This window comes from Canis lupus, chromosome 15 (assembly GCF_048164855.1).
Source record: "Canis lupus baileyi chromosome 15, mCanLup2.hap1, whole genome shotgun sequence".
In the NCBI taxonomy this organism is placed as follows: Eukaryota; Metazoa; Chordata; class Mammalia; order Carnivora; family Canidae; genus Canis; species Canis lupus.
In genome coordinates this window covers 5,861,851-5,874,349 of record NC_132852.1, presented here as the reverse complement: position 1 = coordinate 5,874,349, position 12,499 = coordinate 5,861,851, and the positions used below count along the sequence as shown (strand labels likewise).

Below are 12,499 nucleotides of genomic sequence, written 5' to 3'. Positions count from 1 at the left end.
CCCTACTAGCTTCCCACATTGTCACCAGCTGGGCATGTGAGGCTGACACCCGTTTTTAATATTATAAAACTCAGTATTAACTTACAAAAATTAAGTTGCATGCATGGAGCAAAAATTCAAATATATCATAAACTTGATGCTAAATCTTAATACTCATTCCTAATTTGGGAAAAAGAGATCAAACCAAAAAGGACTCATCTTCATAATACTTAGTTACATAAAACATTATCAATAAGAAATGTTTCTATATATGGATACTGTCTTTTTAGAATAGTGTTAACAGTAACCTGAAATCTGAGATAGATAAATCATTCATATCACAAAGTATTATATACTGTCTTTCCTATACAGTCTTGGCTCCCAAACAGTGGGCTTCAACTTCATCCCTACATATAATATAAACATTCTCAAATATTTGAAATAAAGGAAAGGTGTCATTAATAAGGCTAACTAAAATTACAACAAAGGCTTTCTTCTAATCCTAGAGAATGAAACAAAAAGGTCTTGTAAGACACATTGGAAATGAGGAAGAATTTGAAGTCAAGTTGGCCCTGGACCCTTTTACATTGCTACTCCTTCTGTTTGTTCAAGTTAAAGAATAAGAGAGGCCACCAACTGCTCCTTAGTGGAACAGGCTGCAAAGAAAACAAAGCAGCTAAGTGATGATGAGGAAAACAAAGAATATAAAAAGTTGTAGTTATGAAGATGATCAATAAATAATGGAGCTCCTGGCTGGCTCAGTTGGTAAGGCATGCAACTCTTTATCTATCTCAGGGTCATGAATTCAAGCCCTATGTTGGGCAGAGAGATCACTTAAAAGAATTAAAAATAAAAGACATTAAAAAAACTGTAAAAAATGATGGTAGTAATTCTATTCTGAAGTTTAAGAAACAGCAAGGAGTAACAAATAAATTAGAGAGACAGTAATCTCCCTATTTTTTTCTTCCATTCCCTTTTAATTTGAATACAAATACAGAAAGAATCATGTCGTCTGCTCATAACTCACTCTTTGACTATAGAATAAGTCAAAACTTGTAAATGCGTCATTGAAAACATATTAACACTCCATCTGCAGCCTTTGAGGTTTCAGCCATACTTCACTACCAGCGTTGTGTGAGCAAGCCATATAATTTCATGTCTCCTTGTGTCTCTTTATGCTGCTCTGCCTCAGAAACCCCTTTTTTCCTCTCCTGGGTAGCTCAGTGGTTGAGCACCTGCCTTCGGCCCAGGGCGTGATCCTGGAGACCCGGATCGAGTCCCACATTGGGCTTCCTGCATGGAGCCTGCTTCTCCCTCTGCCAGTGTCTCTGTCTCTCTCTGTGTCTTTCATGGATAAATCAATAAAATCTGAGTGGCTCAGTCGGTTACGCATCCCCCTTGATCTTGGCTCAGGTCATGATCTCTTGGTTGTCGGATAAAGCCAGATGCCAAGCTTTGCATGTTCGGCAAGAAGGCTGCTTGGAACGCTTTGTCTCTCCTTCTGCCTTTCCCCCTGCTCGTACTCTCCCTCTTTCTCTCACTTTTTTTTAAGTGTTAGAAACGTTTATTTGTCAAAATATTTTTTAAAAAGTGGGAGGAGTGAAATAAAACAAGGCTAAATTTCAGCTAATGCTGTACCACGATCACAGGTCAGACATAAAGCAAAACAAACAAAACAACAACCCCCACCCCCAAAACCCCAATGGTCCTAGCAGTTTCAGAAGATTAGCCTCAACGTTAGGGCCCAGAGCTAACAGAAGAGTAAAAGGTCTCGTGCCACTACATGGTCATTTTAAAGGGAAAGGAGATGTTGCAGGTAGACAGGGAGAAGGGCTCAATTCCTAAGGAAAGCAAGATAAGAGGGGGATCCACGGTACAGGAAAAAGGGGATGCCAGCATAATCCTTACCTAGGGCTGCTCAGAGGCTGAGAATATAAGGAACGGAGTGAAAGGCTACAGGGACTAGTATCAAGAGGAAAGATAAGTCAACTTATAAGAATTAAATTAAGAAAGAAAACACAGTTGGTCACAAACTCCTTTGTTTACTCAAACACGAAGCAATGGAAACATCGTGGCAAGGGGACGCGCGGAGCAGGTTCTCATGTATGACCGCAGCCCAGGGTTCAGTCCGCAATGATCCTACCTCCAGTTTCTAAAGGCTGAGCACCGTGCTCGGTCCACATGTGCTCCCGCTCACACTGGGCCATGCCATACAGAGAATCCGTGCAGCTGCTGAGGCCTGCGGCAGCTCACTCTCTGGCCCATAACCGTGGGGAGCACAGCTGTGGCACGACGAAGGGGGCTCCTGTCCCTTCCATAGTAGGACGAGGTGTTGGCAGCGGCAGCAGCCACAGAGCCGAAGTGGCAGCAGCCCCTGAGCTCGGCAACAGGTGTCTGTCGTAGGGATCAACAGAAGTGGGGTTGGGGTGACTGGTCCCAGCTGTGCTCTGGTCGTGAGGCAGATGGGACATGGACTGCTCCACGCAGTTGTACGCAGAGGCTGCTGCTGCCGCCGCCACTGCCTCATAAGAGCGGACCCGGTAGCGCTTCTAAGAGTCGATGCTCCATATGCATCGTTGTAACACGTGGGTTCCCCGCAGCCCAGGGTGTACGGCGTGCGCACTGCTCCATACTGTCCGTTATGCTGCTCAGTAAAGTCCGCCACACGACCTGTGCGATCTACTGGACACTCTTTGGACCAGTGCCCCTCTTTCCCACGCCGATAGCAGCCACTCTGGTCTCCCATCCCAGGGGCAGTCCGAAGTCGGCTTGTGGATAACTGCACGTGCATCCTTTTGTCTTGAAACTCTGTGTTGTCAAGGCCCCTGATGGCCTCCACTGGAGGCCCGTTTGACACCTTGAAGCTTAAATAGGAGTTGTTTGAGGAGACCAGTGTGTGCCTCTCAGTTCCACTGGCTGCTTGTGGTCTCCAGGGGAGGTGGGATTTTACTTATTGAGTCCCTCCTGTAGGGCCAGCATTATGTATCCTGAGAAGCAAAATGAGCGTCTGGCCACGATCTGTAATGTTGGAACACCAAGGAGGACAAGTGGTGTCCCAGGGAGGCCTTGCATTGTGGCCTTACTGCATGTGGGGACATCTGTGATTTTGATTTATATTTGGGGTATCTCTGAGGCAAGAGTGCCCTGAGTTCCTTACCCTAAAAGGAACAACTCTTAGACAGTGGCCCAAGAGTTTGTAAGAGGTGCTGATGGAACCATTTGCTGACCAGGGCATCCAGAGCTAAATGGCAGCCTAAAGCTTGGCTTCTACTGCTGACTGTTGGGTGGGTTGTGTCCTTTATTAGGGACATAAATATTCCACATGAGCTCCCCCCCCTGTAGCATGGTGCTCATACCATCCATAAAGTAGACAAACTCCATTGCAGTTCACTCAGTTGATGTCATGGGGGCTCCCTACATAGCCAAGGGGACTGGAGAGGGCTGACCTTCTCTGGTATGGTGGCATCAAGCAAGGGACTGAGGAAGAACAGGGGAGACCTCCCCTGCAGGTGGGATAAGCCCGCGGCCTCAAGTTCGACTCTCTCCTGCATTGAGGAGACCTCAGTAGCTATGCCTCCCAAGGCTCAATGGACAGCTGGATGTGGACGGTCACACGCCAGTGTCTACAGGAACCTCTCTTTCCAGGAGAGCCCAGGATGTGGCAGCAGTTGTTACTTGGTTGGTGTATAGCATAGACAAGGACGATATTTTCTTGCATCTGAGGGCCTTGGGCACTGTATGTCCATTATGGATATGTGGTCCAGAAAAAAAAAAGGCAAGTCCATTGCTTGTCATGGGAAACAAGTCCGACCTAGAGGAGCGGAGGCAGGTGCCCATCGAAGAGGCAAGGACTAAAGCAGAGGAGTGGGGTGTGCAGTACGTGGAGACATCAGCTAAAACGCGAGCCAATGTGGACAAGGTATTCTTTGACCTAATGAGAGAAATCAGAGCCAAAAACATGTCCGAGAACAAAGACAAGAACGGCAAGAAAAGCAGCAAGAACAAGAAAAGTTTTAAAGAAAGATGTTGCTTACCGTGAAAGCCAAGATGGCGGATGAAGTCAGTCGCCACTAAGGACATAGGGCGGGCTCATTAAGAGAAGAGTATAGTTGACGCCTTGATGTGTTCCTTGCTCTCCCCAACCTCATTCACACATACTTCTTTAAAAGGGGAAAATATTTGTGAATCAGTGGCTGGCAGGAGAAATAAGCCCTTGTCCATGCATTGGAATGGCTACTTTGTTGGGAGGCTTTGGAATTTCCTTCTTCCCTTCTCCTTCCCAAAAGTTTTATCACATATGTAGTGCTATAGGTAAGAAATAAGTGTTAACTAAAAAGAAGTGTACTGTCATAGCATCTTATTTCCCTCCCTAGTTTTATAATATCACCATCTTTTGTTTTGAAATAAAAATGTCTAATTAGGTTTGGGGAAGGGAGTAGGATAAGACTCTCCCTAACTCTTATCAGCTTAACAGAAGTATTCAAATAAATCCATTAAGCTCTAATAAAAACTGAGAGATTTTTGGGATAAGTTTTTTGGCAATACCCCATGGATCTGAAGCACAGTGGATAAAATAAAAATAAATATGAATTGGGCCAAATAGGTCAGTAACAAGCTCACAAACCCTTCACACATATGAAAAATGAAAGTTGAATTCTTTGTATTTAAATATTAGCCAACTATAGCCTGTGTTAGCTATTTCTCTCCTGTAGCATCCTGATTTTTGTGTAGAAGCTTCTTTTTAGCAAGTAAGTGAAGACTCAAGAGTAATATACTTTACAAATGACACAGTTTTCTAACCAGGTCAAGACTATATCTTTGGATACACCATCTCCTAATTGCCAGATCGTAGGCTCATCCTTCTCTGTTGGTAACCAATGTATGTCCTTCTGGTCAACCTCTGCATGCAGAGGTGAAGAGAGCCTCTTTGTGTGTTTCTTTTAAGTATAATGAGTTCTTCTGAAGAATGTGATGAGTTGAAATTGTATTTTCAAATCATGAAGCCAGAGCCTGTGCCAGACCTTCTGCTACCTCTCATAGATTTGCTCTAATTCTAAATGTAAAATTAGGAGAAGTGGAAAAGGAGAAGATAAGCCATTGCCTTTTTACCTCTAGGAATTGGCTGCTATTTCTATGTAATTTTCTTCTGAGACAGCCATAGAGTTGGTTAGAAAAAGGCTTTTACTGATGAGATATTGTTAAGCATTCTTGTATCAATATTCTCAATTTAGCAACCAGAACATTTTTCCTCACGAAAGGAGTACTGTGTGATGAAAACCCAGTATTCAGCATATTTTCCCCCTTTTTTTGGAAGTGACATTTCACACACAGGTGCCAAAAGTGAATTGGGGTGGGGAGAGTGAGAAACTTTCAAATTTATAGTTATTACAGAAATTGTGGAAATTATGATCTGACTGGAAAGCAATCTTGTATCACCTCCCAAAGAATCATGGTCATTTTTAAAATAAAAAGCAGACAAAAAATTGTTGTTTCCTGCCTTGTTAATGTTCTCCATTCTCACTGGTGTGAGGTGGGATCTCATGGTGGTTTTGATTTGTATTTCCCTGATGGCCAGTGATGTGGAGCATTTTCTTATGTGCTTGGTGGCCATGTCTATGTCTCCCTCTGTGAGATTTCTGTTCATGTCTTTTGCTCAATTCATGATTGGATTGGTTGTTTCTTTGCTTTTGAGTTTAATAAGGTCTTTATAGATCTTGGTTTCTAACCCTTTATCTGGTGTGTCATTTGCAAATATCTTCTCCCGTTCTGTAGGTTGTCTTTCAGTTTTGCTGTGCAGAAGCTTCTTATCTTGATGAAGTCCCAATAGTTCATTTCTCCTTTTGTTTCTCTTGCCTTCATAGATGTATCTTGCAAGAAGTTACTGTGGCCGAGTTCAAAAAGGGTGTTGCCTGTGTTCTCCTCTAGGATTTTGATGGAATCTTGTCTCACATTTAGATCTTACATCATTTTGAGTTTATCTTTGTGTATGATATAAGAGAATGATCCAGTTTCATTCTTCTGCATGTGGATGTCCAGTGTTCCCAGCACCATTTATTGAAGAGACTGTCTTTTTTTTCCAGTGGGTAGTCTTTCCTGCTTTGTAGAATGTTAGTTGACCATAAAGTTGAGGGTCCACTTCTGGATTCTCTATTCTGTTCCATTGATCTATGTGTCTGTTTTTGTGTCAGGACCACACTGTCTTGATGACCACAGCTTTGTAGTACAACCTGAAATCTGGCATTGTGATGCCCCCAGCTCTGGTTTTCTTTTTCAATATTCCCCTGGCTATTCGGGGTGTTTTCTGATTCCACACATATCTTAAGATGATTTGTATCAACTCTCTGAAGAAAGTCCATGGTATTTTGATAGGGATTGCATTGAATGTGTAAATTGCCCTGGGTAGCATTGGCATTTTCACAACATTAATTCTTCCAATCCATGAGCATGGAATATTTTTCCATCTCTTTGTGTCTTCCTCCATTTCTTTCAGAAGTGTTCTGTAGTTTTTAGGGTATAGATCCTTTACCTCTTTGGTTAGGTTGATTCCTAGGTATCTTATGCTTTTGGGTGCAATTGTAAATGGGATTGACTCCTTAATTTCTGTTTCTTCAGTCTCGTTGTTAGTGTACAGAAATGCCACTGACTTCTGGGCATTGATTTTGTATCCTGCCACACTGCCAAATTGCTGTATGAGTTCTAGCAATCTTGGGGTGGACTCTTTTGGGTTTTCTATGTAAAGTATCATGTCATCTGCGAAGAGGGAGAGTTTGAATTTTTCTTTGCCAATTTGAATGCCTTTTATTCCTTTTTGTTGCCTGATGGCTGAGGCTAGGACTTCTAGTGCTATGTTGAATAGCAGTGGTGAGAGTGGACATCCCTGTCCTGTTCCTGATCTTAGGGGAAAGGCTCCCAGTGCTTCCCCATTGAGAAAGTTGCTGTGGGGTTCTCGTAGATGGCTTTTAAGATGCTGAAGAATATTCCCTCTCTCCCTACACTCTGAAGAGTTTTGATCAGGAACGGATGCTCTATTTTGTCAAATGCTTTCTCTGCCTCTATTGAGAGGGTCAGATGGTTCTTGTTTTTTCTCTTGCTGATATGGTCAGTCACATTGATTGTTTTACGTGTGTTGAACCAGCATTGCATCCCGGGTATAAATCCCACTTGGTCATTTTGAATCATCTTCTTAATATATTGTTGGCCTCTATTGGCTAGTATCCTGTTGAGAATTTTTGCATCCATGTTCATCAGGGATATTGGTCTCTAATTCTCCTTCTGAGTGGGGTCTTTGTTGGGTTTTGGAATTAAGGTGATGCTGGCCTCATAGAAGAAGTTTGGAAGTACTCCATCTCTTTCTGTCTTTTAAACAGCTGTAGTAGAATAGGTACGGTGTCTTCGTTAAGCGTTTGATAGAATTCCTCAGGGAAGCCATCTGGCCCTGGACTTTTGTGTCTTTGGAGGGTTTTGATGACTGCTTCAATTTCCTCCCTGGTTATCGGCCTGTTCAGGTTTTCTATTTCTTCCTGTTCCAGGTTTGGTTAATCGTGTTTTTCCAGAAATCTGTCCATTTCTTCTAGATTGCCTAATTTATTGGCATATGGCTGCCCATAATAAGTTTTTAAAATCGTTTGTATTTCCTTGGTGTTGGTAGTGATCTCCCCTTTGTCATTCATGATTTTATTAATTTGAGGCTTTTCTCTCTTCTTTTTAATAAGGCTGGCTAATGGTTTATCTTACTAATTCTTTCAAAGAACCAACTCCTGATTTTGTTGATCAGTCGCACAGTTTTTCTGGTCTCTATTTCATTGAGTTCTGCTCAAATCGTTTTTAACCCTCTTCTTCTGCTGGGTGTAGGATCTATTTGCTGTCTTTTCTCCAGCTCTCTGACAACTGGCTTTCTGACATTGAATTGTAATCCAGATTTTGTAACTCTGTGGGAGAGAGGACTGTTTCTGATTCTTTCGAGGTGAGTTTTTCCTTCTAGTCATTTTGCTCAGTGCAGAGTGGCCAAAAACAAGTTGTATTGGGAAAAGGAGAAAAAGAGAGGAGAGAAAGAAGGAAAGAAAAGAGAAAAAGAAAAAAGAAAAAAAAGAAAGAAAAAGGAATAAAGGGAAAAAAAGGTGGGGGAAGCAAACAGAAATCAAAAAGCAAAACAAGGGATCCCTGGGTGGCACAGCAGTTTGGCGCCTGCCTTTGGCCCAGGGCCCGATCCTGGAGACCCGGGATCGAATCCCACATCGGGCTCCCGGTGCATGGAGCATGCTTCTCCCTCTGCCTGTGTCTCTGCCTCTCTCTCTCTCTGTGACTATCATAAATAAATAAAAAAAATTTAAAAAAAGCAAAACAAAAGAAAACAAAACAAAGCAAAACAAAACCACGGGGTAGTATCTTCTGATTCTGTATACTTTAAGTCCCTTGAATTCCCCTGGAAGTTGTCCGTCTAGCTGGTCTTCTGGGGGAGGGGCCTGTTGTGCTGATTCTCAGGTGTTAGCACTTGGGGGAGCTGCTCTGCCCCCTGCCTGGTGCAGGGCTCAGTGGGGGTTGTTTACCCCGTGAGGCCCCTGGAGTAACAACCGCAGTGGCGGAAGCAGGTCTGGAGCCCTGGAGTCAGCTCCTGCAGTAACTACAAAGCTCTTGGTCTGCAGGGCCTTGAGGCTCCAGGGCGGGGCCGCTGATCTGCTCAGCCTGGGGCAGGAGCGTCCTCGCTGTCCTGGGCCCTCCGGGCCTCTGCCTGTCCCGGGGGAGGCCAGATCCCGGGCTGTGTCCTGGCGCCCTGTGCTGTGGGGCCTGCGCTGTTGGATTTGCGCTCCCGCCCCGCAGACCCCTCCGCGGAGCCTCTTCCTCTGCCCTAGCCCCTCCAAGCTGCTCCCTCCATGCAGCCCCCTCCGCGGAGCCACCACCCGAGCCCCCGCCGAGCTGCTCCCGCCCCGCAGCCCCCTCTCCGGACGGAGCCTCTTCCTCCGCCCGAGCCCCTCCAAGCTGCTCCCGCCGCGCAGCCCCCTCCGCGAGGCCGCCGCCGGAGCCCCCCCAGCTGCTCCCGCTCCGCAGCCCCCTCCGTGGAGCCTCTTCCTCTGCTCAAGATGCCGAGCTGCTCCCGCCCTGCAGCTCCCTCCGCTGAGCCGCCCCCAGCCCCTCAGAGCTGCTCCCGCCCCACAGCCCCCTCCCCGGAGCCTCTTCCTCTGCCCGAGCCCCTCCAAGTTGCACCGCTGCGCAGCCCCCTCCGCGGAACCACCGCCCGAGCTCCCCCTAGCTGCTCCCGCTCCGCAGCCCCCTCCGCAGAGCCTCTTCCTCCGCCGGAGCCCCTCTAAGCTGCTCCCGCCCCGTAGCCCCCTCCCCGGAGCCTCTTCCTCTGCCCGAGCCCCTCCGAGCTGCTCCTGCCTCGCAGTTCCCTCCGCGGAGCCGCCCCCAGCCCCTCTGAGCTGCTCCCGCCCTGCAGCCGCCTCCCTGGAGCCTCTTCCTCCGCCCGAGCCCCTCCAAGCTGTTCCCGTTTCGCAGCCCCCTCCGCGGAGCGTCTTCCTCCGCCTGAGCCCCTCCAAGCTGTTCCCGTTCCGCAGCCCCCTCCACGGAGCCTCTTCCTCCGCCCGAGCCCCTCCAAGCTGCTCCCGCCCCGAAGCCTCCTCCCCGGAGCCTCTTCCTCCGGCCCAAGCCCCCCAGCCAGCTGCTCCTGCCCCACAGCCCCCTCCGCGGAGACACCGCCTGAGCCCCTCTGAGCTGCTCCCGCCCCCGCAGCCCTCTCCCCGGAGCCTCTTCCTCTGCCCTGCCCCCCCCAGCTGCTCCCGCCCCGCGGCCCCCTCCGCGGAGCCGCCCCCGAGCCCCTCGGAGCTGCTCTGGGTCCCGCCCTGCGTGCTGCAGCCCTTAGGGAGCTCAGCGCACTCTCCCGGGGCGCAGGTGTCTGTTAGTGTCTCAGGGAGTCCGAGGGCATCCCCGACCTCCTGGGTCTTGCTCTAACTCCCTGCGAGCCCCTTTCCTCCCGGGAAGGTTGGTGCAGCTCCTGCTCCTCCGGGACGGGGCTCTCCTGTCCTGGGGACACTCGCCCCGGCCTCAGCCCGGCTCCTTGTGGGGCCCCTCCCCCTTGGAGGCCTTTTGTTTCTTTATTTCTTTTTCCCCGTCTTCCTACCTTGATAGAAGCCGAACTCTTCTCACTGTAGCACTCCAGCTGGTCTCTCTTTAAGTCTCAGGCCTAATTCGTAGATTTTCAGGATGATTTGAAGGTTATCTAGGTAATTTGGTGGGAACAGGTGATTTGGGGACCCTACTCCTCTGCCATCTTCCCCTCCTTCGATCTTTTTTTTTAATTAGGAAAAAATCAGGCAATAATGTGGGGTGTGACATACAAATGTCCCCACCCCCCCGGGAGCTGAAGAAGCAGCAGGAAGGGCCCCCCCCCACTGTGCCCCGCTTAGAGGCCTGCGCCCTTGCTGCTCTCTATCACTGTCTGCGGGGCAGAAAGTTGGGGCGGGAGGAGCAGGATGGTGCTGCAGACGGGACATCCCACGTGGTGGCGGGACAGGCTGATGTGCGCTGAGGACACAATCCTGCGGCAAGGCTTTGGGGCTATCCGCGCAGTTAAAACTTGCTTGAAAGGAATAAAAACCTTCTGGCTTCTTTCTTCTTTTTTTTTTTTTTAAGATTTTATATATTTATTTGGCAGAGACCAAGCATGAGCAGGGGGCAGGGAGGGCAGAGGGAGAAGCAGACCTTCCGCTGCGCGGGGCGCGGGGCTCGATCCCAGGACTCTGAGGTCACGGCCTGAGCCCAAGGCAGACGATTCCCGCACTGAGCCCCTGGGCGCCCCAGCTCCTGGTGCTGAGGGGGCCCCACGTCCCGGGAAAGGCCCCCATGCAGCCGCGCCGGCAGGTGCCCACGGCTCACCATGGAAACTGCACCGTCTCTGCCTCCATGTCCTCGTCCCACAGCGGCCTTGAGCTGCGGCTCCATTTCGGGACGGCGGGCGGCCGTGCTGGCCACAGGGTCCCCCGGCATCGTGGGCCCCTGCAGGTGGAGCAGACCCTAGTGGACACACCTGCCGAGAGCAGCCTGATGCCTCCAGGAGCCCCGGGCCCACGTGCTCCTCTCCTGAGTGGCCCGGCACGTCCCCGGGCTAAGCCCCGCCGGTGCCCGAGCTCGAGGGTGTGGGCCCCTCCTGCCCCGGGGAGCTCCCACGCCTGCACCTCCCTGGGCCGCTGCCCCGGGTCCCGCCGACCGACCCTGGAGATCGAAGGCTGGACCCACGTCACGCTCATTTCTCCTCTGCGGATTATCCACGGTTCTTTGCTGCGATGTCCTTAACCGAGGGATTTTAAAGGAAGGCCGTCTCGAAGGCCACTCGCCCCCCCGCGGACGGGATGCTCTGTGCTCTCGCTCTTCTCCCAGGCGAGCCCTTGAGGGTGACACCTTGTCCCCACATCCCCGTCCTCCCAGTGGCGGGCACAGCTCCTGCCCGGGCCGGCGGCTCCCTCCTCGGCTGAATGAAGGCACCACCAGCCCAGGCTGCTGCCTGGAAGAGCCTGTGCGGCTGCGCTAATTCCGCTGCATGTCCCCTTGCATGTGCCTAATGAGGCAGTGCTGATGTTTGGGCTCCTAAGGACTCAACATCCATTCTCGGGTGTCATTTAGCTTTTGATTTATTGTCTGTCTCTCTCTCAGCGTTTTCTTTTTTTGCCATTTCCTCCCTCTCGAAGGAATGGGAAGCCAAGTATTTTCTCCACCTGGAGCTCACCTGGGGAAGCGATCCCATCTTATCTGTTAAACATCTTCAGCCGCGAAGAGGTTGCAAATTGCCAACTGCCCTCTCCAGCTGCAGCGGAGGCACAACACTTCCTTGCAACAGGGGACCGTCTTTCTATGATTCCCTCGCATCCTATCATTACAAGTGCCTGTGCTCAGATTCAGTATCATTATGTCATTTGCAATGCGGCAGCACGATGAGAACCAAATCAGAAAACACCACTTCCCGTCAAAACCGCAAATTGTAAACATGCATTTCTCTTTGAGTCTCGGAGATTCCGTGTATTTACCACCTGAAAATCCATACTTTGAGAGCTCTTTCCCCAACTTGTTGGAAGGTTAGAGAATATAAGAATGTTGAAATGTAAGATTTAGTGATGGCACGTTTGATAAAATGCCACAATGTCCCCAATGGCTGGGTTCAGAGAAGAGCAAAAGAAAAAACACAATGAAAGAAAACAGAAACACAAGACTTCTGGCAATTCTCACAGCTCAGTGCACATTTTCCACGACTGTGGGACCACAGCCGGGTCGTGAGTTTTGCCCTCTGAGCATTCATGGCACTTGATGAGGGGTTCCATTTCCGGCGGTGGACGGACGGGGATGACAAATGGACAGTCGTGTCTTTAGCTGTAGGCATCTTGGCGTTCGGTACGTCCATTCCCAAGAGGACTGCAGGGCAAGAGGAAGCCCCCTCCCACGGGAGCCTCGGTGATGGGAGAACAGTGAACAGGAGGGTAGCAAGGGCTCGGCCAGGAAGTCTTCTGGAAAGAGAGAGGTGATGTTTCTACAAGAC

General features: G+C 49.1%; 1 pseudogene; it reads right to left on the bottom strand.

Annotated features, from left to right (window-relative positions):
- Positions 1–2,118: 2,118 nt before the first annotated feature.
- LOC140605405 (RNA-binding protein 4B pseudogene) lies at positions 2,119–3,360 on the bottom strand (annotated as a pseudogene).
- Positions 3,361–12,499: the final 9,139 nt, after the last annotated feature.